Source organism: Triturus cristatus, chromosome 6, assembly GCF_964204655.1.
Source record: "Triturus cristatus chromosome 6, aTriCri1.1, whole genome shotgun sequence".
NCBI lineage: Eukaryota > Metazoa > Chordata > Amphibia > Caudata > Salamandridae > Triturus > Triturus cristatus.
In genome coordinates, this window is record NC_140589.1 from 1,678,844,053 (window position 1) to 1,678,868,566 (window position 24,514).

At 49.6% G+C, this 24,514-nt stretch overlaps 1 protein-coding gene across 1 annotated transcript in view; it reads right to left on the minus strand.

Annotated features, from left to right (window-relative positions):
- NEK2 (NIMA related kinase 2) overlaps positions 1-24,514 on the minus strand; it is a 180,022-nt gene that overhangs the window by 61,084 nt on the left and 94,424 nt on the right. The gene's annotated exons all lie outside the window — the stretch shown is intronic.

The window sequence follows — 24,514 nt, forward strand, 5'->3', positions numbered from 1 at the left end:
TATTTTCTGCAACAATGAAGAGCCATTCACGCATTTGCAGTTTTCTTTTGAGATCTTCAGATTTCAGTAAACTCCTACTACTTTAATAGTCAAATGGGTAGGTGGGCCAGGTCGTGAGGAATCAGAAGGTGGATACAGCATCCACCAAAAGGAAATTGTTACTTACCCAGTAAGCATCTGTTTGTGGCATGTAGTGCTGTAGATGAACATGCTTAGCATAATCCCGCCATCTCGTGTTGGGCTCGGAGGTGTGCACGGTGTTTTTCTTTGAAGAAGCTCCTCTTGCTTTAATGCGGATGGTCCTCGACTTCATTGTTAGATTGTTTCCGCAAGGTGGATGAGCATGGAGTGTGAAGGATAGTGTAGTATAGTGAGATGGCCATTCCCTTTCGCATGGTCATCTCACTATAGTAAACTATCCTTCACACAACTTTAATGACAGAACGTTGCTGTTTAATTTGATTACCATTTCCATGTGGTCCGCGTAGCGCACTGCTACAGCATCATGGCAAATAAAAACAAATATTATAACAACTGATTTACTATCTCAGCCCCATAAGGTCATTGTACATTCATGTTTCACTTTGTCACTGTTCTATTAGCATATAGTGTCAACAAAGACTTGTATAATGGCCAATCTACAGCACGGGATAGACTTCAACCTTTGGAGGTTATTCAAAAGTGTCATACTGTTTCTGTACTCCCTGATCTTAAACAGACTAGTTTACTCCCAGAGTGCTCAACCTTCCTAAAGTATCAAAAGTTGGGACAAAATAATACTTTGCAGTACTAAATAACATAAGGGATTTTTATCTTAAAATGTGCTGTTGCGAATTGCTCAGATGCAGAGGGTGAGACCTTGCTTAGTGTTGATTTGCGGCTGAAGGATTAGAAGTATGGGAAGTCCATTAAATTGTGAGGGATTCTTCTCCAGCAGACAGGCAGTGGTGGCTTTTGAGTAACTGCACTACATCCACACATCAAAACTTAACTTGGCAAATTTGGACCGCAAAAGGCAGGTGTACAAGCAAACATATTAGTGGAGCTGTCAGTCTGTAGGAAAGTAGTCCTTTTTGACATGGTCACCCCCACTTTGTGCCTGGTAACTGTGATGATTTTGACTGGAAGTGCACTTGGTTCCTGTTAAGCAGGTCTCCAGTGCCAGAGCCCTTTCCCAAAGCTGCACAATTGTTTCCCCAGTTGACAAAACCTTTAGCATCCCTAGTAAATGGCACCCCTGGTACCTAGGGCCCGAGGAACTAAAGAGGGACCTCAAGGGCAGCAGCACGAATTGTGCCACCCTAAGGGACCTTTCACCAAGCACATGCAGGGCTGCTATTGCAGGCTGCATGCCTTGGTTCAGACAAAAGTGAAAACATGACATGTCACACATCCAGCATGTAATATTTGTAAGTCACTCCTACAGCAGGCCTCACAGCCCTAAGGCAGAGTGCTGAATATTACATGTGACGGCATACCTGCATCAGCAGATATGCCCCTGTGCTGGTCAGTTCCATTACTGTCAGTGCAAGTGGCCAGGGAAGCCATTTTAAAAATTATTCTGGACACTGGTAAAAACGAGTTCCCCAGCTACATGATGGCTTCACTCAAGATAGGGATGTTTGGTTTTAAACACCTCGTACTGCTAAACCCACACTGATTCCAGTAGTGGATTTACCAATACATGCACCCAGGGGGCACTTTAGAGGTGCCCCCAGAAAACATACCAGCCTCCGGTGTGCTCCCTGACTGGTGTCTGCCAGCCTGCGACACTTGTCTGACCTCCTAGGGTGAGAGCCTCTGCTCTCAGGAGGCCCAGAAGAAAAGCCTGTCCTGGAAGAGGGTGTAACACCCCCTCCCACAGGATGACCTTCTGATTAGCCTTACTAGGTCGGAAAGCTTCAAAGAGCTGCCGCATTTGAAATGCAAATCTGGATCCCCCTCACAGGAGAGGAAGCAGACACCCTTGTCCAGAGCCCCTTTGGCACCTGGACAGGTGGGATAATTAGCTAGTCAGGTAGGCGTGCCACCCTCAGGCTAGTAGCACTCTAAGGTGGGCTAAACTGAGGTGGACACGATTTTTCAGAAGTAGCAATCTTTGTGATGGCATACTTAGGAATTCTGGGGCAAGGTTATGCCCACTTTCACAGGCAGTGGTCATATTGGGAGCGTAGTGACCCCAAGGGGCAGTAGTTCATTGGCTACTACCCTACACTCGCCTAACGCCCCTAAAGTCAGTATTTAGGGGAGTTCCTGGCACTAGATAAGCAGATCCTGATGACCTGAAGAAAAGACAGACAAGAAGAGTCGCACAGCAAAAACAGAAGACCCAGCAACCTGCCGGCCTGCCATCTGACTTCGCCTATTGCACCAAAAGACAACTTGTTTGGTAGCTGCTGGGTCTCTAAAGCTCGGGAGACCTGCCAGCTTTCACCTAGGAACCAAGACCAGAGGGACGGCAGAACTGTCCCCTGCAGACCGCAAAAGAACAACCAAGAGGTATCCGGCCCCACCAAAACACGACGCTGCCAAGCACCACTGCACCTGAGCTCCCCAGCCCATGTCGAAGGGGGACAATGCGGTCAGCGTGGTCCCCAAGCCCTCAAGGTACTGAGTCCACTGTGGAGTGACTCCTCGATGTTGCCTGCAGCCTCTGTTGGCAGGCTCCCGCAACTGCGAGTGTTACCGGACGGAGAAACCCAACACCCAAAAGCCCTCTAGACCAGGGCACCCCGTCGCGAGGAGAAGTGGACCAAAGGTGTCCCCACATCCCCCAACATAGCAAGAACCAAAGCCACTCTGTTTCACTTGACTGGTCCTCCAGTCCCCTCATGCAGCATCATTCTACCACGACAGTTCTCCATTGGATAACATTGGACATCCAACACTGTTTTGCACCTCTGCACCAGGCCGCCCTAGTGCTGCCGGTGGTGTTCTGCTGGTGCTGCCTTGGACATTGCCCACCACTCACCTTAACTCCTGGAGAAGGGTCCTGTAAGTCACGGACAAGAACAGATAAATATGATTTTCCTACTATAGGCTAACATTGCAGAGCTCAGAAATCGCACTGTAGACTTATAGAACCAAAAAATATTCCTATTATAAAATGTGCTTACTTGAACTATTTTCTTATGATGGCTAAATGTATGTAAAAATACTTGCCATTTTTAAAAATTAGCGTGGGTCTCCTGCTTGAGTCGTGTGTCTCATTTATTGGCCATTGAGTGTATTTTCAGATGTCTTGCACTCCTCTTTGTTAAGCCTAAAGCTGCTCGACCACACTATCCCCTAATAGAGCACGTTGGGATTGCCATTGCATGCCCCCTGCCCACTCCTAAGGGAACCCCTGGACTTTTTTTTTTTTTTTAATTTATTGGCATTTTGTTAAAATACAAAAACTTTACAAGTCAGTTGCTTATTCATTACAGTGTTATCAGTACATAATACAATCATGTGAATTATAATTATACTTGTAAATACAGTCACTTCTTCGCATAGCCTCTGCAACAGGTAGGTATTTCCATGATAAATAGTTGAATCATAAATTTAATGCGATTAGTCGCTGCAAGGCACATTCTCATCCATAAATGTAAAGAGCATAGAGAATGCAATATACCAATGTACACCTGCATGCATAGTGTCCCCATAAAAGGTTTCCCACGTCCTAGCTGGTTCCACCTCCCGGCTGCTCCTGAGACCTTCAGTGGACAATCGGCTCTTGATATTCGCGAGCCCACGTAACAAATGGTTGCCAAATATCTTTGGGCCGAGATGTGGAGGGCATCAGCCCCCAGAAAGTGGTCACTTGTGAGTGGCCAAAAGTTACATCTTTTATCCAATCTTCTTTAGATGGATCCCTCCTACCTCCACAATGGATGGCTACCCGTCTTTTAGCAAAAAGGAGTAATAAAGCATGCAGCTTCCTACACTTTACAGGTGTATCCTTAACATACCCCAACAGCCCGGGTATGGGATTGGGATCCCCAACCAACCCAGTTATTTGGTGTAGTATATTGAACACATTGGACCAATACATATCCAACCGCGGGCAGTCCCATGCAATATGTAAGAACCCAGCCGGAGCAATCCCGCATCTCCAGCAACTGTCGTCATCCTTGAGACCTATACGGTGCATATTGGTAGGTGTCCTATAGAATCTGTGTAGGAATTTAAAATGTATTAGGCGGAGTTTGTAGTTAGGGGAGAGTGCCGTTAGTTGGCTGCAGCAATACAACCATTGGTCTTCAGTGAGTGGCAGTTGGAGGTCTTCGTTCCACGCTATTAGTGCCCGGGGCTTCATCTGGGAACCCCTGGACTCTTAACATGACGCATCTCATATTGATATCTCATATAAAGAGTCAGCTTCCTACACTCACCAAGAAAATGTTGTTCACTGGGTTGCTCTGAACTTTTTACTAAAGGTAATTAATGTTACTGCTTCTCAATTACACGCAGCAGATTATACTCTGATCTTGTGATATGTTTACTCCTCACTGCGGATTAGTCAGGTAGCCTTTGAAATCACAAATAGATCCTTCCTTGAAGGTGGCAGGAGCTGGTGCAGCACTTAGTATGAGCAACTAAGTTTCCTGCATCTGCAACATTCCATTCTAAATAGAAGTACATATCACAAAGCCAGACAAACAGCCCAGAAATGAGAACATATGGGGCCTCATGTAGGTAAATAAATTTTACCGGTTCGTAAATACCGAGCCGTACCGAATCGGTAAATTAGAATCGGTAAGTTATATGTAGGTAAAAATTCGGTAACAGTTACCGATTCGGTAACATTCGGTAATCACGAATCGGAATTCACCGAATCGGTAAATACCGAGGTGGTATTTACCGATTCGGAAAATACCGAGGTGGTATTTACCGAATCGTAAAATACCGAGGTGGTATTTACCGAATCGGAAAATACCGAATCGGTATGTACGGATTCGGTAAATAAAATCACATGACTTGACGAAACAGCTAATCCTGTGCAACGACAGCCCACCCAACCAGGAAGTGCCCACACCCAGGCAGGTGTACATAATTAGCCGAAGTGGCCACACCCAGGCAGGTGTACATAATTAGCCGACCCTGGAGAGGCTTGGAGTGCAGAGGAGAGGCAGGGAGCCGTTGCATGTGCGAGCGGGTAAACGAACAGCATGTCCAGCCAGAGAACACAGAAAGACGGAGGGGAAAGGAGGAGGAAGCTGAAATTTAGCCCCAAGGAACTCCAGGTGCTGGTGGAGGAGGTGGTGAAGCAGCACCAGAAGCTGTTTGGAAGGCAATCCCTGCAAGTGCCTGAGGCGGAAAAGCGCAACATATGGCTGGCCATCCAGGCGCAGGTCAATGCTGTGGGAGTGACCCACAGGGACATTGAGGTCCTCAAAAAGCGCTGGTATGACCTGAGGATTGTAACCAAGAGGAAGATGGGCGACATCCAGAAGGAGGCCAGCCAGACCGGAGGTGGAACCAACAGGGCACCTGCCCTCACCGAACTGGAGGAGCTGGTGGCGGCCACAATCGAGCAAGAGAGCGTCGTGGGTCTTGGGGACGCCGACAGCTCTGCCAGAGCCGCAACACACCAAGGTAAGACGAAAGCACAGCAATGTAGCCCCCCCTACCCCTATCCCACATCCCCCATTGTGAAACGAGAATCACACTGCAGTCCACACGTGTCAGTGCAGACAGGCAATGCATTCCGGGAGATGTAGTCAGGGCAACACTAACCATGACGTAAATGTTACAGGGCAACAAGGCATGTCACGCACTCGAGGCACAAGGAGACAGAGGACATATTGGAATGTGAAATGATTGAATGTGACGCTTGCAATGCAGCCCTTCGGGGACACTGAGCCAATGTTGTATTTCTGTCCACAGATGTGACATCATGCAGGACAGGGCATGCTGCAGGAGAGACGGCACACCGGCCACAAATATCACCTCTAGCCAGCACAAGTTCAGACCAGGGAGCAGGCCCATAAGGGATTTTTATCTTAAAATGTGCTGTTGCGAATTGCTCAGATGCAGAGGGTGAGACCTTGCTTAGTGTTGATTTGCGGCTGAAGGATTAGAAGTATGGGAAGTCCATTAAATTGTGAGGGATTCTTCTCCAGCAGACAGGCAGTGGTGGCTTTTGAGTAACTGCACTACATCCACACATCAAAACTTAACTTGGCAAATTTGGACCGCAAAAGGCAGGTGTACAAGCAAACATATTAGTGGAGCTGTCAGTCTGTAGGAAAGTAGTCCTTTTTGACATGGTCACCCCCACTTTGTGCCTGGTAACTGTGATGATTTTGACTGGAAGTGCACTTGGTTCCTGTTAAGCAGGTCTCCAGTGCCAGAGCCCTTTCCCAAAGCTGCACAATTGTTTCCCCAGTTGACAAAACCTTTAGCATCCCTAGTAAATGGCACCCCTGGTACCTAGGGCCCGAGGAACTAAAGAGGGACCTCAAGGGCAGCAGCACGAATTGTGCCACCCTAAGGGACCCTTCACCAAGCACATGCAGGGCTGCTATTGCAGGCTGCATGCCTTGGTTCAGACAAAAGTGAAAACATGACATGTCACACATCCAGCATGTAATATTTGTAAGTCACTCCTACAGCAGGCCTCACAGCCCTAAGGCAGAGTGCTGAATATTACATGTGACGGCATACCTGCATCAGCAGATATGCCCCTGTGCTGGTCAGTTCCATTACTGTCAGTGCAAGTGGCCAGGGAAGCCATTTTAAAAATTATTCTGGACACTGGTAAAAACGAGTTCCCCAGCTACATGATGGCTTCACTCAAGATAGGGATGTTTGGTTTTAAACACCTCGTACTGCTAAACCCACACTGATTCCAGTAGTGGATTTACCAATACATGCACCCAGGGGGCACTTTAGAGGTGCCCCCAGAAAACATACCAGCCTCCGGTGTGCTCCCTGACTGGTGTCTGCCAGCCTGCGACACTTGTCTGACCTCCTAGGGTGAGAGCCTCTGCTCTCAGGAGGCCCAGAAGAAAAGCCTGTCCTGGAAGAGGGTGTAACACCCCCTCCCACAGGATGACCTTCTGATTAGCCTTACTAGGTCGGAAAGCTTCAAAGAGCTGCCGCATTTGAAATGCAAATCTGGATCCCCCTCACAGGAGAGGAAGCAGACACCCTTGTCCAGAGCCCCTTTGGCACCTGGACAGGTGGGATAATTAGCTAGTCAGGTAGGCGTGCCACCCTCAGGCTAGTAGCACTCTAAGGTGGGCTAAACTGAGGTGGACACGATTTTTCAGAAGTAGCAATCTTTGTGATGGCATACTTAGGAATTCTGGGGCAAGGTTATGCCCACTTTCACAGGCAGTGGTCATATTGGGAGCGTAGTGACCCCAAGGGGCAGTAGTTCATTGGCTACTACCCTACACTCGCCTAACGCCCCTAAAGTCAGTATTTAGGGGAGTTCCTGGCACTAGATAAGCAGATCCTGATGACCTGAAGAAAAGACAGACAAGAAGAGTCGCACAGCAAAAACAGAAGACCCAGCAACCTGCCGGCCTGCCATCTGACTTCGCCTATTGCACCAAAAGACAACTTGTTTGGTAGCTGCTGGGTCTCTAAAGCTCGGGAGACCTGCCAGCTTTCACCTAGGAACCAAGACCAGAGGGACGGCAGAACTGTCCCCTGCAGACCGCAAAAGAACAACCAAGAGGTATCCGGCCCCACCAAAACACGACGCTGCCAAGCACCACTGCACCTGAGCTCCCCAGCCCATGTCGAAGGGGGACAATGCGGTCAGCGTGGTCCCCAAGCCCTCAAGGTACTGAGTCCACTGTGGAGTGACTCCTCGATGTTGCCTGCAGCCTCTGTTGGCAGGCTCCCGCAACTGCGAGTGTTACCGGACGGAGAAACCCAACACCCAAAAGCCCTCTAGACCAGGGCACCCCGTCGCGAGGAGAAGTGGACCAAAGGTGTCCCCACATCCCCCAACATAGCAAGAACCAAAGCCACTCTGTTTCACTTGACTGGTCCTCCAGTCCCCTCATGCAGCATCATTCTACCACGACAGTTCTCCATTGGATAACATTGGACATCCAACACTGTTTTGCACCTCTGCACCAGGCCGCCCTAGTGCTGCCGGTGGTGTTCTGCTGGTGCTGCCTTGGACATTGCCCACCACTCACCTTAACTCCTGGAGAAGGGTCCTGTAAGTCACGGACAAGAACAGATAAATATGATTTTCCTACTATAGGCTAACATTGCAGAGCTCAGAAATCGCACTGTAGACTTATAGAACCAAAAAATATTCCTATTATAAAATGTGCTTACTTGAACTATTTTCTTATGATGGCTAAATGTATGTAAAAATACTTGCCATTTTTAAAAATTAGCGTGGGTCTCCTGCTTGAGTCGTGTGTCTCATTTATTGGCCATTGAGTGTATTTTCAGATGTCTTGCACTCCTCTTTGTTAAGCCTAAAGCTGCTCGACCACACTATCCCCTAATAGAGCACGTTGGGATTGCCATTGCATGCCCCCTGCCCACTCCTAAGGGAACCCCTGGACTTTTTTTTTTTTTTTAATTTATTGGCATTTTGTTAAAATACAAAAACTTTACAAGTCAGTTGCTTATTCATTACAGTGTTATCAGTACATAATACAATCATGTGAATTATAATTATACTTGTAAATACAGTCACTTCTTCGCATAGCCTCTGCAACAGGTAGGTATTTCCATGATAAATAGTTGAATCATAAATTTAATGCGATTAGTCGCTGCAAGGCACATTCTCATCCATAAATGTAAAGAGCATAGAGAATGCAATATACCAATGTACACCTGCATGCATAGTGTCCCCATAAAAGGTTTCCCACGTCCTAGCTGGTTCCACCTCCCGGCTGCTCCTGAGACCTTCAGTGGACAATCGGCTCTTGATATTCGCGAGCCCACGTAACAAATGGTTGCCAAATATCTTTGGGCCGAGATGTGGAGGGCATCAGCCCCCAGAAAGTGGTCACTTGTGAGTGGCCAAAAGTTACATCTTTTATCCAATCTTCTTTAGATGGATCCCTCCTACCTCCACAATGGATGGCTACCCGTCTTTTAGCAAAAAGGAGTAATAAAGCATGCAGCTTCCTACACTTTACAGGTGTATCCTTAACATACCCCAACAGCCCGGGTATGGGATTGGGATCCCCAACCAACCCAGTTATTTGGTGTAGTATATTGAACACATTGGACCAATACATATCCAACCGCGGGCAGTCCCATGCAATATGTAAGAACCCAGCCGGAGCAATCCCGCATCTCCAGCAACTGTCGTCATCCTTGAGACCTATACGGTGCATATTGGTAGGTGTCCTATAGAATCTGTGTAGGAATTTAAAATGTATTAGGCGGAGTTTGTAGTTAGGGGAGAGTGCCGTTAGTTGGCTGCAGCAATACAACCATTGGTCTTCAGTGAGTGGCAGTTGGAGGTCTTCGTTCCACGCTATTAGTGCCCGGGGCTTCATCTGGGAACCCCTGGACTCTTAACATGACGCATCTCATATTGATATCTCATATAAAGAGTCAGCTTCCTACACTCACCAAGAAAATGTTGTTCACTGGGTTGCTCTGAACTTTTTACTAAAGGTAATTAATGTTACTGCTTCTCAATTACACGCAGCAGATTATACTCTGATCTTGTGATATGTTTACTCCTCACTGCGGATTAGTCAGGTAGCCTTTGAAATCACAAATAGATCCTTCCTTGAAGGTGGCAGGAGCTGGTGCAGCACTTAGTATGAGCAACTAAGTTTCCTGCATCTGCAACATTCCATTCTAAATAGAAGTACATATCACAAAGCCAGACAAACAGCCCAGAAATGAGAACATATGGGGCCTCATGTAGGTAAATAAATTTTACCGGTTCGTAAATACCGAGCCGTACCGAATCGGTAAATTAGAATCGGTAAGTTATATGTAGGTAAAAATTCGGTAACAGTTACCGATTCGGTAACATTCGGTAATCACGAATCGGAATTCACCGAATCGGTAAATACCGAGGTGGTATTTACCGATTCGGAAAATACCGAGGTGGTATTTACCGAATCGTAAAATACCGAGGTGGTATTTACCGAATCGGAAAATACCGAATCGGTATGTACGGATTCGGTAAATAAAATCACATGACTTGACGAAACAGCTAATCCTGTGCAACGACAGCCCACCCAACCAGGAAGTGCCCACACCCAGGCAGGTGTACATAATTAGCCGAAGTGGCCACACCCAGGCAGGTGTACATAATTAGCCGACCCTGGAGAGGCTTGGAGTGCAGAGGAGAGGCAGGGAGCCGTTGCATGTGCGAGCGGGTAAACGAACAGCATGTCCAGCCAGAGAACACAGAAAGACGGAGGGGAAAGGAGGAGGAAGCTGAAATTTAGCCCCAAGGAACTCCAGGTGCTGGTGGAGGAGGTGGTGAAGCAGCACCAGAAGCTGTTTGGAAGGCAATCCCTGCAAGTGCCTGAGGCGGAAAAGCGCAACATATGGCTGGCCATCCAGGCGCAGGTCAATGCTGTGGGAGTGACCCACAGGGACATTGAGGTCCTCAAAAAGCGCTGGTATGACCTGAGGATTGTAACCAAGAGGAAGATGGGCGACATCCAGAAGGAGGCCAGCCAGACCGGAGGTGGAACCAACAGGGCACCTGCCCTCACCGAACTGGAGGAGCTGGTGGCGGCCACAATCGAGCAAGAGAGCGTCGTGGGTCTTGGGGACGCCGACAGCTCTGCCAGAGCCGCAACACACCAAGGTAAGACGAAAGCACAGCAATGTAGCCCCCCCTACCCCTATCCCACATCCCCCATTGTGAAACGAGAATCACACTGCAGTCCACACGTGTCAGTGCAGACAGGCAATGCATTCCGGGAGATGTAGTCAGGGCAACACTAACCATGACGTAAATGTTACAGGGCAACAAGGCATGTCACGCACTCGAGGCACAAGGAGACAGAGGACATATTGGAATGTGAAATGATTGAATGTGACGCTTGCAATGCAGCCCTTCGGGGACACTGAGCCAATGTTGTATTTCTGTCCACAGATGTGACATCATGCAGGACAGGGCATGCTGCAGGAGAGACGGCACACCGGCCACAAATATCACCTCTAGCCAGCACAAGTTCAGACCAGGGAGCAGGCCCACTGGCAGCCGCACCACCAACACAGCCAGCCTCGCCGCACCCAGAGCCAGCATCACCTCACCGAGAGCCAGCATCACCTCACCGAGAGCCAGCATCACCACAACCAGAGCCAGCATCGCCACTCATGTTCGAATCACCGGCCACATCTCCGCTTGCAGGTGTGAGAATGAGGAGGCGTCCAGCAGCCAGGCTACGAGCCTTAGACACCTCGTCAGACGACAGCATGGTCCCAGAAGACCGCACCGGGCCCCAGGAAGGGAGCCATGCCACTGTGCCCCACACCTCACAGGCAGCACAGACGGGAGCAAGAGGGCGCCGCAGGTCGCGTGTCCAGAGTCCACCAGCACCCACTGACGGCCATGGTGTCTTCTTGGGGCTCGAGGGCCAAATGTTGAAACAACAGCGCCTGCAATCAAAGGCAGTCATGTCAGTCCAGAGGCACATGCGGGTGATGAAGACGACATTAGTCAACATGGACAATAACATTAGCGGCATGGCTGCGGGCATTCGGGACATGTCCCAGTCAATCCAGCAGTTGTGCAGCAAATTAGATGCTGACATCGAAGCACGGCGCCGGGAACGCCAGAGAAGGGACACTACCAGCAGGGCACTCAACCGTCTGGCAACTGCGACTTCTCTACTGTGCCGGCGCTCTGTGACGATGCAGGAGGGCCTAACACAGTGCTGCAGCGACCTGTCTCGGGGGATGGTGCAGGTGACAAGTGCACTAGGGGTGCTATTGACTAGTCAGGCGTCGACAACTGCTGCAGGGGATGCTGCGGAGAGCATCGACACCAGCAGCAGCATCACACCCCCCGTCCCAGAAGCACGCAGGAGCAGCAGGCGGCTTGGGGTTGGCTCTAGTGAGGATGCACAGGCCGTGCAATCCACCACTGCAGCGCGTATGCGCAAACATTGATGTAGCCCTGCTTAGCCACTTCCCATTGGGTGACGTAACCCTGGACATACTCCTTGTATAGATGGTATATTGCCAGATTGGCCTGTTCATGTGTTCATGGCGTGGTGCCACATTAAAACTACGTCAGGACTTCTCACAACTCGCTGTGTCCCCTCACTTACTCAGAAATAGTTGCATGTGATCTCTGCCCGTCTCTCTCTCCCATCGATTGCAGTTGGCACTCTAGCTGCGTTGCCCTCTGGCTGGCCTGACTCATCCTCGTTGTCCTCAAAATATGTTAGTTCCACATCTGTACCTTTTTTCGTGGCAAGGTTGTGCAGCATTGCACAAGTGGCAATAATCTTGCAGCAGGTGATGGGTTTGTACTGGCGTGCGCCTCCGCTCTTGTGCAGGCAGCGGAACCTGCTCTTCAGTAGTCCAAACGTGCGCTCCACCACATTGCGTGTTGTTTTATGTGCCACGTTGTATCGTCTCTCACTCTGGGTTGCTGGGTGTAGGTAGGGAGTGAGGATGAATGACCGGCATGCATATGCACTGTCGCCTGGATGAGTAAAAGGGAACCATCAGTAACATGCCTCTATACACTATGATTTGCAGGTTTCAAGGGGCGTCACTGTTACTTACCTAGCAGGTATCCCTCTCCGAATTCTCCGGCACTCAGTCGTGTGTAGATCCCACTATTCTGGAAGATGTAAGAGTCGTGGGTGCTCCCAGGAAACTTTGCAACAATATCTGTGATGATGTTCCCTGCATCACAGATCACCTGCACATTGATGGAGTGGGTGGACTTCCTGTTCCTGTAGATGTGCTCTGTATCAGCTGGTGGACAGATTGGGATGTGTGTACCATCAATACAGCCGATGACATGGGGGAACTGTGCCATGTGATAAAAGTCTGTTTTTGTTTTCTGCAGTGCAGCCTGTGTGTTTGGGAAGCTTATGTAGTGGTGCATTCTCTGCATCATGGCATCCAGGAACTTCCTGAAGAAACGTGACAGGCAACTCTGGGATACCCCACCCACCGCAGCTATCACCACCTGATAACTGCCGGATGCCAACACATGTAGGCTGCAGAGCACCTGCACATGTGGGGGTATGGCGTGCGCCCTTCTTATTGGATGGTCCAGGAGTGGGTGTAGGTCCCTGATTAAGTCCATGATGGTTTCGGGGTGTAGCCTGTACCTCTCATGTATCTCTGCATCAGTCAGCTGGAATAGTGTGATGCGCTGTCTGTAGATTTGTTCCTCCCGTCGCCACACCCTCAGTCCTGCTGCCTGTAGACGTAGGCGCCTTGCAATGACGTACATGGCGGCCATGTTGTCCACGCTGTTGCATTTTGGGATTGCCTATATGCATTGTTGATGGTTACCACCTGCTTTCAATCCGTGTTAATTACCGACTCTTATTTACCGATTTTCCTGGATTTCTTAATTACCGAGTGCTCCTACATGTCATTTTAAATTTTACCACTTCATATTTACCACTTCATGTTTACCGAATCGTTAATTATGTATTCGGTAAATCTGATTCGGTATTTTGGAATTCGGTAAATATGAATCGGTATTTACCGCCTCATATTTACCGAAAAGTGGTTTTTGGACTCCTACATCTCACTTGTCTGAATACCGGTCAGTAACGGCATATTTACCGAAAATCGGCCGTTACCGACCGGTATTTGGCTACCTACATGAGGCCCAAGGTCTCTAGGATGACTAAAGATTGGGTCTTCTCTCCCACTAGAATCTGTACTTGTCTCCATCCTCAAGGCAGTGCCATTTAAGAACTGTTTGTGTCCTTCTAAAAGGTCATTTATCATACTGTTGCTGGAACATACACTGCACACACACCAAGGGATACCGAGGAATGACAATGGCCCCATTTACGAACGATTGATTTTTTTTTTTAACCACTTGGGTCCTTGCAGTCGATTACTAGCTGCACCTACAAGGCTTGTAGTACACATTTTAAGACGATATGTCCATTTTAATCTTCACTCTTGACATGAAGAGGAGGGCTGGGAGATAAGGGATGAAGAATGTCCGATGTAGCTTTTAAGTACAGAGAGGGTGTAAGTAACTGCAACCAATAGAGGTGTCCGGGGAGAAGATTGGGCGCATGTGAATCTACAGCACTACATGCCACGAACAGATGCTTACTGGGTAAGTACCATTTTCTGTTCGGGGCATGTGTGGCTGCAGATACACATGCTTAGCATATACTTGCTGTGCCACTGGACTCAAGCTAGCCTGGTTGATGAAGGGTTATACTCTGAAACTGGTCCCAGGATGCTTGTTTTTGGTCCAGGGAGGAACTGGCCTGGCTGTTCGGGCTGGACTGTTCCCATGGGGAGCATGGTTAAGACTGATTTGAATATGGCTGGGTCCAAACTGGGCCGGCATGGTGAGCAAAAGAACGATGCACCTGACTGTGAGGGACGATGTGGGGAGGGAGGTGGTTCACCTAATACACCAACACAGGGACTCACTGATGAGGTAAAGAAGCGGACTTTATTGGCTCAATAAGCGTTCTTTGTTTTGATGTTCTGGATGAGGTCTGTTGCTCCAGGAGTCAGTGTCCGGTTTAAGGGTTCCTCTGTAGGGATCTTCTCTCCGTCCGGTTCTTCCGTAGGGACCGTCTCCTCCTCCTCCGTCCGTGACCCAGGGAAGAAATACAGAGGGACACAAAGGTGAGTAGGGTTGTAGGGACCAAGGGCACTTTGAGGGGGGAAAGGGGTGTGAGGGATCACCGGGGCTACCACCAACTCTTGTGACTCCTGTAACTCAGGTGAAGTAAGGAGGTGAACGTAGGTAGAGAAGGCTGGAGGGGGTGAGCGTGGTTGACCCACAGAAAAAGAATCCTCAACACTCAGGCTCCCCGTACTCCCGTGACCTCCCTCACCCTCTTCACTTCGTCCCTCCCCGTACTTGTGACAGACTCAAGATACGATCACGTACCTTTCCCAGCCACGCTCCTCCAGGAACGTGGCGGGGCGAGTAGCGTATCCGTTGGCCTCCTGGCTCCGTCGGCGCCGTCTCTCGGACTCCGCACTCTCCTTCAGTCGTCTCTCCTTCTCCACTGCTCACTCGTTCCTGCTCCGTCTCCTTCGCTCGGCTCTCCTCGCTTCCTCCGGCTTTCGCGTCCTTCTCTTCCGGGTTCGTTTTACCAGGTCCCGGGCTCTCCGATTGGATGACGTGGTCTGACGTGCAGACAGTCGGCTCCTCCCCACGGGTTTCTCTGGTGGAGTTAAAGGGCCCGTACCAGTCCTGTGGCCAAGGCGTAAAGGAACAATCAGGCATCCCCTCGGGTTGTGTGTCAGAACCCGTGCCCCCAGTGGTGCCCCCGTGACAATTCCCTCCCCCTGGCGTGACCCGATCGGGGGAACAAGGGAACCGAGAAAGAAAGTCAGCGTTACCCTGATTCGCCCCTTTCCGATGTTGTACGTCTATCTGATAGGGTTGGAGGGCAAGGAACCAGCGGAGGATCCTGTCATTGTGACCGTGATTCCGTTGTAACCAGGTGAGGGGAGCATGGTCCGTGTAAAGGACAAAGGGTCTGCCTTCCAAATAGTACCGGAGTTTCTCAACCCCCCACTTAACCGCCAGGCACTCTTTTTCTATAGTGGAGTAAGCCTGCTCCCTAGGAAACAATTTCCTACTGTGAAAAAGAATGGGGCGTCTGTCTGCAGGATAAAGGGTTTGTCGAAATCCGGGGTCACTAGTATAGGGGAGGTGGTAATAGCATCTTTCAGGGCTTGGAATGCAGAAGCTTCTGGATCGGAAGGGGCGTGTAACCTGGGTGAGGTGTGTGTTTTTCGCAATAAGTCAGTGAGAGGGCCCGCTATGGTAGCGAACTGGGCTATGAACCGTCTATAATACCCCACCAACCCTAAGAACGCCCTCAAGTCTCTTTTGGTCTTTGGATAGGGAACGGACTGGATTGCGGCCACTTTTTCGGTTTGGGGAGCTATATGACCCTCCCCCAAGAGATACCCCAAATACCTCACTTTCTGAAAGGCCACTCGGGTTTTCTTGGCGTTGATGTGTAACCCGGACTGACGAAGGCTGTTCAGTACCTTCCCTAAGTGCTCCAGGTGCTCCTCCCAGGTCTTGCTATAGACCACGATGTCATCTAAATAAGCCCCTGAATAGGATAAGTGAGGGGCCAGAAGCACATCCATGGCCCGCTGAAAGGTCGCTGGGGGCCCCATGCAACCCAAAGGGAAGAACTGTAAAGTGATAGTGGCCGGAAGGGGTGGAGAACGCGGTTTTTTCTTGATCCGCGGGGGCCAAAGGGATCTGCCAGTAACCCTTGGTGAGGTCGATAGTGGTGATGTATCGGGCCTCACCAAGGCGTTCTATAAGTTCATCCACCCGGGGAAGAGGATAGGCATCCTGCTTGGATACCTTGTTCACTGCGCGGAAGTCAATACAAAACCAGATGCTGCCATCCGGTTTGGGTACCAGCACCACGGGGGAACACCAGTTACTATGGGAAGGCACGATGACCCCCGATCCCAACATCCTGGACACTTCCTCCTGAAAGGCGGCTCGTCGAGCCTCAGGGATCCGGTAAGGCTTTTGTTTCACCACCACCCCCGGAGGAGTAGGGATACAATGTTCGGCCAGTTGGGTCCTGCCTGGTTGATCAGAAAATACGTCTGAAAAGTCCATCAGCAGAGACCGTATTTCTCGGGATTGGGTGCACGTGAGATCGGGATTGACAGGTGTCTCTAGAGTGGTATGAGAGGGAGGGGTGATTATGGAGACCGTATGAACTCCTGAAGGAGGGGGTCCCAACCACTTCTTCAGTAAGTTGATGTGGAACATCTGGGTCCTCTTTCCCCTCAGTTGCAGAATGTATGTAGTTTTCCCTATCTTTCTTAGGACTTTGAATGGTCCTTGCCACTCCTTTTTTAATTTGTGGGTGGAGGAGGGTAAAAGTATCAGGGCCCAATCCCCTATATCCAACTCCCGCCACTTCGTACCTCGGTCATAGAAGGTTTTTTGTTTGACCTGTGCCGCCGTCAATTCTGTATGGGCCAATGTTCGCAACTTATGGAGACGGTTTTGTAACTGTTGTGTATAATCCAGTAGGGATTCGGCCTCTTGTAACCCCTCTCGTTCCCAACTGTCCTTGGTGATCTCGAGTAAGGTTCGGGGTTTACGCCCGAACAATAACTCAAAAGAGGAGGTCCCTAAACTGGATTGTTTCTGGCTACGGAGTACGAACAGGGCCAACGGGAGTAATTGGTCCCAGTGCCGGCCATCCCCAGACAGAAGCTTCTTCAAGGTAAGTTTAAGACTCCCGTTGTACCGTTCGACTAGTCCGTCTGTCTGGGGGTGGTACACAGAGGTGGTGATATGTTTAATGTGCAACTGGTCACAGACCTGCCTCATCAACCGGGACACAAAGGGAGTGCCTTGATCTGTGATAATCTCTCGTGGAAAGCCCATGCGGGAGAAGACTTCCACGAGTCGTTGTGCGATGGCAGTAGTTGTTGCGGCCCGAAGTGGGAACGCCTCCGGGTACCTAGTAGCATAGTCGATCAACACCAGTGCATACTGGTGACCCTTCGCGGATTTGGGGAGAGGCCCTATGAGGTCCATGCCGAGGCGGTCGAAGGGTGTCCCAATGATGGGTAAAGGATTTAACGGAACTGGAGGGGGAACATAGGGATTGCGCCTCTGGCAAATTTGGCACTCCTGGCAATATTTCTGTATCTGAGCATAGACCCCCGGCCAAAAGAAATGTTGTAGGATGGCCTGCCCCGTTTTTTCTGCTCCGGAATGCCCTGCTAAAAGATGAGCGTGCGCAAAAAAGAGGATTTGGTCCCTGAATCCAGCCGGAACCAACAGTTGGGGAACAGCGTCGGGTTTCGCTAGACGGTATAACAGTCCGTTTTTTTCTATGAATGCGGGATAGACACGAGTTCCAACATTCGGTTGATCTCGCGCTTTCTGCCAAGCGTGGGTGAGACTGGCATCGTTTAACTGGGCCAGTCGAAAGTGATTATCTCTCGCCCAAGGCTCAGGGGTGAGACACACATTATATTTCATGGGATTTATCGCAGCTTGCAAGAGGGGGGTAAAGGACGGGGAGTCAATCCCTATAATAAGTAGCTCAGGGAGTTCGTCCACCACCCCCACCACTACATCGGACTGTATATGATTGTTGATCTCTAGGGTGATCCTAGCCAATGGGTACTCCCTTACATCCCCATGTATACATCGTATGTGTACTGTCTTCCCAGATATGAGCCAAGAAGGGTCTACCAATTCCCGCTTTATGACAGAGTGTCTGCACCCCGAGTCAAGAAGAGCCCTTACCCTCCTGCCATTAAGAGTCACACTTACATAAAATATGGGGCCTGACTCCTGGGCGAATAGGACAGAGCGGGGTGCATAGCTGATGTCCATGGGTTCGTCGTCTTTCTCCCTTTTCTTACGACAGAATCGTGCTATATGGCCCCATTCTCCACAGTCATAACATTGGGGGGAGGTGTAAGGGGGATTCTCGGGACGGGGAAGTCGGGGTCGGTTTCCCTCTGGAAGGGGTCGTGGGGTCTTTCTCTCAAGTCTCGCCGGCATTGGGGGACGGATGTGTTTCTCGGATTCTTTAAGGGGTGGTCGACCCTGGGCCCTGGAGTAAGCCGTCGCCATTTCTATGGCCTGTTCTAGGGTCAGACCGGCGTGTTGTCTTAACCACCGTTGAGTGGCATAGGGGAGCGCCTCCAAGAATTGTTCCAAATAGATTTTATTCATGACCTCATTCATATTGCCTTCATGAGGTTTGAGCCAGAGATCCGCAGCTCCCTTTAACTTAAAGAACAAGGTTTTCGGCAGATCACCCGTGGCTCCTCGCTCTTGTCTGAACTTCAGGCGGTGTGTCTCGTCGTCCACGCCTAATCGATCCAGCACATATTGTTTCAGTGCAGCATAGGCGGTTGTCCCATCTGGATTGATTGTCTGATAAGCTGCTTGGGCTTCTCCCGTGAGGAGGGGCGCGAGGTAAAAGGGCCAGCGTTCAGCCGGCCAGGCGCTGGCCCTCGCGGCACGTTCAAAATTCAAGAAGAACGCCAAAGGATCATCTCCAGGTACGTATTTCTGAAGAGGAACCACGGTTCCAGGGGGGGTTGCTTGCTCTACCCTGTCCCAGTGTGATCAGGAGTTGGGCATGTCCCTCTGCTAGTTTGATCAGGCTGTTTGCTTGGTTTTGTATCGCAGATGTAAAGACGGCACGATCCGCCTCCGCCTGACTGGACGACTTCTCTACCGCCCATTCGAGCTTTGCCTGTCCTTCCTTCATCTGATGTACGATGGCCTCCATCCTGTTTCGGATGCTGATTCTCCAAGACTCCTATCTGGCTCGCCACTTGTGAGGGACGATGTGGGGAGGGAGGTGGTTCACCTAATACACCAACACAGGGACTCACTGATGAGGTAAAGAAGCGGACTTTATTGGCTCAATAAGCGTTCTTTGTTTTGATGTTCTGGATGAGGTCTGTTGCTCCAGGAGTCAGTGTCCGGTTTAAGGGTTCCTCTGTAGGGATCTTCTCTCCGTCCGGTTCTTCCGTAGGGACCGTCTCCTCCTCCTCCGTCCGTGACCCAGGGAAGAGATACAGAGGGACACAAAGGTGAGTAGGGTTGTAGGGACCAAGGGCACTTTGAGGGGGGAAAGGGGTGTGAGGGATCACCGGGGCTACCACCAACTCTTGTGACTCCTGTAACTCAGGTGAAGTAAGGAGGTGAACGTAGGTAGAGAAGGCTGGAGGGGGTGAGCGTGGTTGACCCACAGAAAAAGAATCCTCAACACTCAGGCTCCCCGTACTCCCGTGACCTCCCTCACCCTCTTCACTTCGTCCCTCCCCGTACTTGTGACAGACTCAAGATACGATCACGTACCTTTCCCAGCCACGCTCCTCCAGGAACGTGGCGGGGCGAGTAGCGTATCCGTTGGCCTCCTGGCTCCGTCGGCGCCGTCTCTCGGACTCCACACTCTCCTTCAGTCGTCTCTCCTTCTCCACTGCTCACTCGTTCCTGCTCCGTCTCCTTCGCTCGGCTCTCCTCGCTTCCTCCGGCTTTCGCGTCCTTCTCTTCCGGGTTCGTTTTACCAGGTCCCGGGCTCTCCGATTGGATGACGTGGTCTGACGTGCAGACAGTCGGCTCCTCCCCACGGGTTTCTCTGGTGGAGTTAAAGGGCCCGTACCAGTCCTGTGGCCAAGGCGTAAAGGAACAATCAGGCATCCCCTCGGGTTGTGTGTCAGAAGCCGTGCCCCCAGTGGTGCCCCCGTGACACTGACCCAGATCTGCGACTTGGGATGAGAGTTTAAAACGTTTCAGCAGTCCATCCATCTTGTAGAGTAGCATAGACTGTAAAGCAGTTGGCCTTCATAAGGGGTGGCTAACTTGTAGAAGTTGCAGTGGTTTAAAATCGTGTACATAGAGCCACATGGCCCACATTAGCTTTTTGATGAGTCATGACATCTACACAGTAATGTTTTGTAAATGTATGCGGTGTAGACCATGTAGCTGCTTTACACCCGTCAGCAATAGGTCTGTTGCCCAAGAAGGCCAATGAAGCTTTTTTGTGAATAGAGTGAGCTCTTTGGAGGATAGGTAGTGTTCTTTTGGCTTTAGCATAACAGATTTGGATGCATTTGACAATCCAGCGTGAATGGCCGATTTAGAAATGAAACATCCTCACTGTGGTTTTGAAAGGGCAACAAAGAGTTGTGTTTTTCTAAATGATTTTGTTCTATCAATAAGTACATGAGGGCCCTTGTTTACATCTAAAGTGTGTAGAGCCCTTTCCACAACTGAGTCAGGTTGGGAAAAATATTGGTAATTCGATGGACTGATTTAAGTGGAACTTAGTTACCACCAATGGAAGAAATTTAGGATTGGTACGCAGTTCCACCCTATCTTTATGTAGTTGGAAGAAGGGTTCTTCTAAAGTTTGTGCCTGAAGCTCACGGACGAGTCTGAGTTAAGTGATAGCAATGAAAAGGTTACCTTCCAGGATAAAAACTGGAGGAGGCAAGATGTAGGGAGTCGAATGGAGGGCCCATTAGCCTTAACACTACGTTAAGATTTCAAGTTGGAGCTGGTGGTATCCTAGGAGAAATTACTCTTTTGAGACCCTTTAGGAAGGCTTCGATAACTGGAATACTAAATAGAGAAGATGGTTGCCTGTTTTGGAAATATGCAGCTACTGCCACTAGGTGTAGCCTTATAGATGTCAAAGGTAGACCGGAGGTATCTAAATTAAATAAATAACAGACATTGTCCTGAACTGAATGACAATAGTGAACAAATCTTTTCTACTTTGCAGCATAACAGGCCCAAGTAGTAGGGCTTCTTGCTTTTTTTGAGAAGGTCCATACAAGGTTGTAGTAGATGCAAGTAACCAAACTCTGGACTTCAGGAGCAAGGTCGCAAGGTTGAGGGACCTGGGGTTTTCTCCATGGTTCTGCGTCAGAAGGTCCTGCCTTGGACAGCACTTGGTGGGGAACTCCATATGTTCTGGGCTCGATGAGCAAGCTGAAAGGGCCTAGTGCCCACGTGTTTTTGCAGACAATACATGGCATTCAAGCTGTCCGTTTTGATCAGGAATACCTTGCCAATAAGGTGGGGAAGGAAGGCTTTGAGCGCTAGATGAACAGCTAGCAACTCCAGGTGTTTGATATGGAGATGCGTTTGGCTGATTGTTCAGTGTCCCTGAACAGTCAGATCCTGTGAATGCACCTCCCAACCCGTGAGGAAGGCGTCCATTGTTATGGTTCTCTCCGGTACTGGGTCTAGGAAAGGCCGTTTTTTAAAGAGATTGTTGGTATTCCACCACTACAGCGAGTGGCAAGCTTGACGGCTCGCTAACGTTAGATCTTCCAATTTACCCTCCACTTGAGACCATTGAGCGCTAAGCACTTTTGCAATGGACACACATGGAGTCTGGCATGAGGTACTATGGCTATGCATTAAGCCACTGTACTGAGGAAACGTATAACTGTCCTTACTGTCGTCTGCTGATAAGGCTGAAACTGGGGAATGACCGCCTAGAAGGACTAAATCTGGGCAGCATTGGGGTAAGCTATCACCTGTTGTGAATTGAGGATGCCTCCTAGGTAAGGCTGTATTTGAAGGGGTTGGAGGTGGGATTTGACAGCACTGATTGTGAAACCCAGATGGTGAAGTAGTTTTATGGTGGCTTGAGTTAGTTGAAACACTTTTGAAAAGTTGTGTTCTTGATGAGCCAATCATCTAAGTATGGGAAAATGTGTATGTTTTGCCTGTGTAGGTGAGCAGCTAATACTGCAAGACATGTGGTGAAAACCCTGGGGGCTGTAGTGAACCCAAATGGGATCACTATGAATTGGAAGTGTTAGCCGTTCAATATGAATCGGAGGTATTGGTGATGTGCCGGATGAACTGGAATGTAGAAGTAGGAGTCCTTCAGGTCGAGTGCAGCCACTAAGCCGCCTTGCTGTAGTAGAGGAATGACATCTTGAAGAGTGACCATGTGGAAGTGCTCTGAGAGAATGTATCGGTTTAGAGGTCTGAGGTCCAAGACTGGTCTTAAGAACCTGTCCTTTTTGGAAACAAGGAAGTAGAGTGAATAGACCGCTGTGCCTTGTTGGCATAAAGGTACGGGTTCTACGGCCCCCTTTTTTTAAAGTGCTTGAACTTTCTAAAGAGTCCAATCTTCTCCCACTACTACCCCATTCAGAATAAGGCTCAGGAAACGACCTAGGACCTGAAGGCCCCGTTGGTGCCGGAATCGACGTCGAGTCATGCCATACTGGCTCCAGGTCATCCGGGATGAGAATGGGGCTGAAATCTCTGGTGGGCACCGGTGGCATCAGGAGCAGTGTCGGTAAGGTCGCAGTGGCACGACCAACGTAGATGCAGATCAGGGGGGAATCAGCACTGGAGCCGCCGGCGCAGAACACAATGGAGCCCACCTCGGACCCTGAAATCGTGCTGGAGGAGTCAGGCTGCCCAAAAAGGAAACGTATGGCCTTATAAAATTCACTGAGTTGGGTGGGGTCGCTCCAGGTCCCGTTAAATCAGGAAGGCGCAGAGTCGACCCAGGTGCAAATTCCGAAGAGTGAGGCCTTGAACGCCGAGGCTCCTCCGTCGCGTCGGGTGATGGATTGGGAGAAGTTAAAAGCACACTTCAACTTTGTGCTTCCTATGCCTCAAAACTGAATTTCCCGATGATTTTGAATGGGAGGAAGAGGACTTGGGGAGTGGCGCCCGGACCTTCCTCCCAAGTGGGACTGCAACCTCCAAGACATCAAGCAACATGGGGTCACCTGCCGGGCCGCAAGCCGCTTTAGGGACTGCTCCCTCAGAGCCTTCGGGCCATGGCCTGGCAGTCGGAGCACGACTTAGAGTCATGCTCCAGAGACAAACCAAATATGGGTCCGTCACCTACATGGCGTGGTGACAGGCCCTACATGGAGCGGTGACAGGTGCCACACATTTTGAAACCTGAAGTCTTCCTTGACATAACCTTCACACCAAAAAAGGGGTCAACAGAATGTTTAAAAATCCTGTCAAAAAGTTACAAAGGGTAGCTCTCTTCACCGATCAGTGGTTGACTGGCATGGAAAGAAAAGATCGGACGTCAGTGCACTGAGTTGACGCCTATATAGGTGATTCGAATGCCACTTTCGGCACGGATGTCAATTCCAGGAATGGAAATCACGCGGAGCTGACCAACGACACCTACAGGTGTGCAATGCTATTGCTCAGAGAAAAATCTTCGGGATCCAATCTGATGCCTGGGAAATTCAAAAGGTAGGTAATCTGCGACTAGATGTGGATAAGCAGCATAATTTATTCTGGATTTTTGCATTCCTTTTGCATCACTGCCATAGAGGGCCAATGCACCAGTATGCTGGTCATGGTTCACTGCTCATATTTGTCAAATAGTCCCTTTCCTCTCATTCAGTCAATGAGAAAAAGAAACAGATTTTCTCACAACTTTGTCAACAATATAGAATATGCATTTATTAATATGGTTTACTTCAGCTGAATAGATGATACTTTAGTTGTATATATGTCCCAGAGTGATTTCTCACCAGAAAGAAAAGCAACTAAAGGCCCAATCATTTAATTGTTTATCATGCTTCCTGGATACCAATACCATAGCGTCTACTGGCGGGCAGGTCTAGCCGTTCTTTGTGCATCATCGGGACTTTATCACGTAATGGTGTTGGCCTTGGCCACTGCCTCTGCATGCTTCCAACACACAGCCAACCTCCCAAAAGAGCAAATGTGCTTCCCATTGGGGCTCAATTGTGTACCTCGCCAGGAGTCTGTAGCACCAATGCATTTGTGAGTTGTTCTGTCCCTGCAACCACCACCGTAAACGGCTCAGCGGGAAGAAACTTCTCTGTGCATGAAGGACATTCTGCCTCGGTTTATGCGGAAAGAGCATCTGCCAGTAGG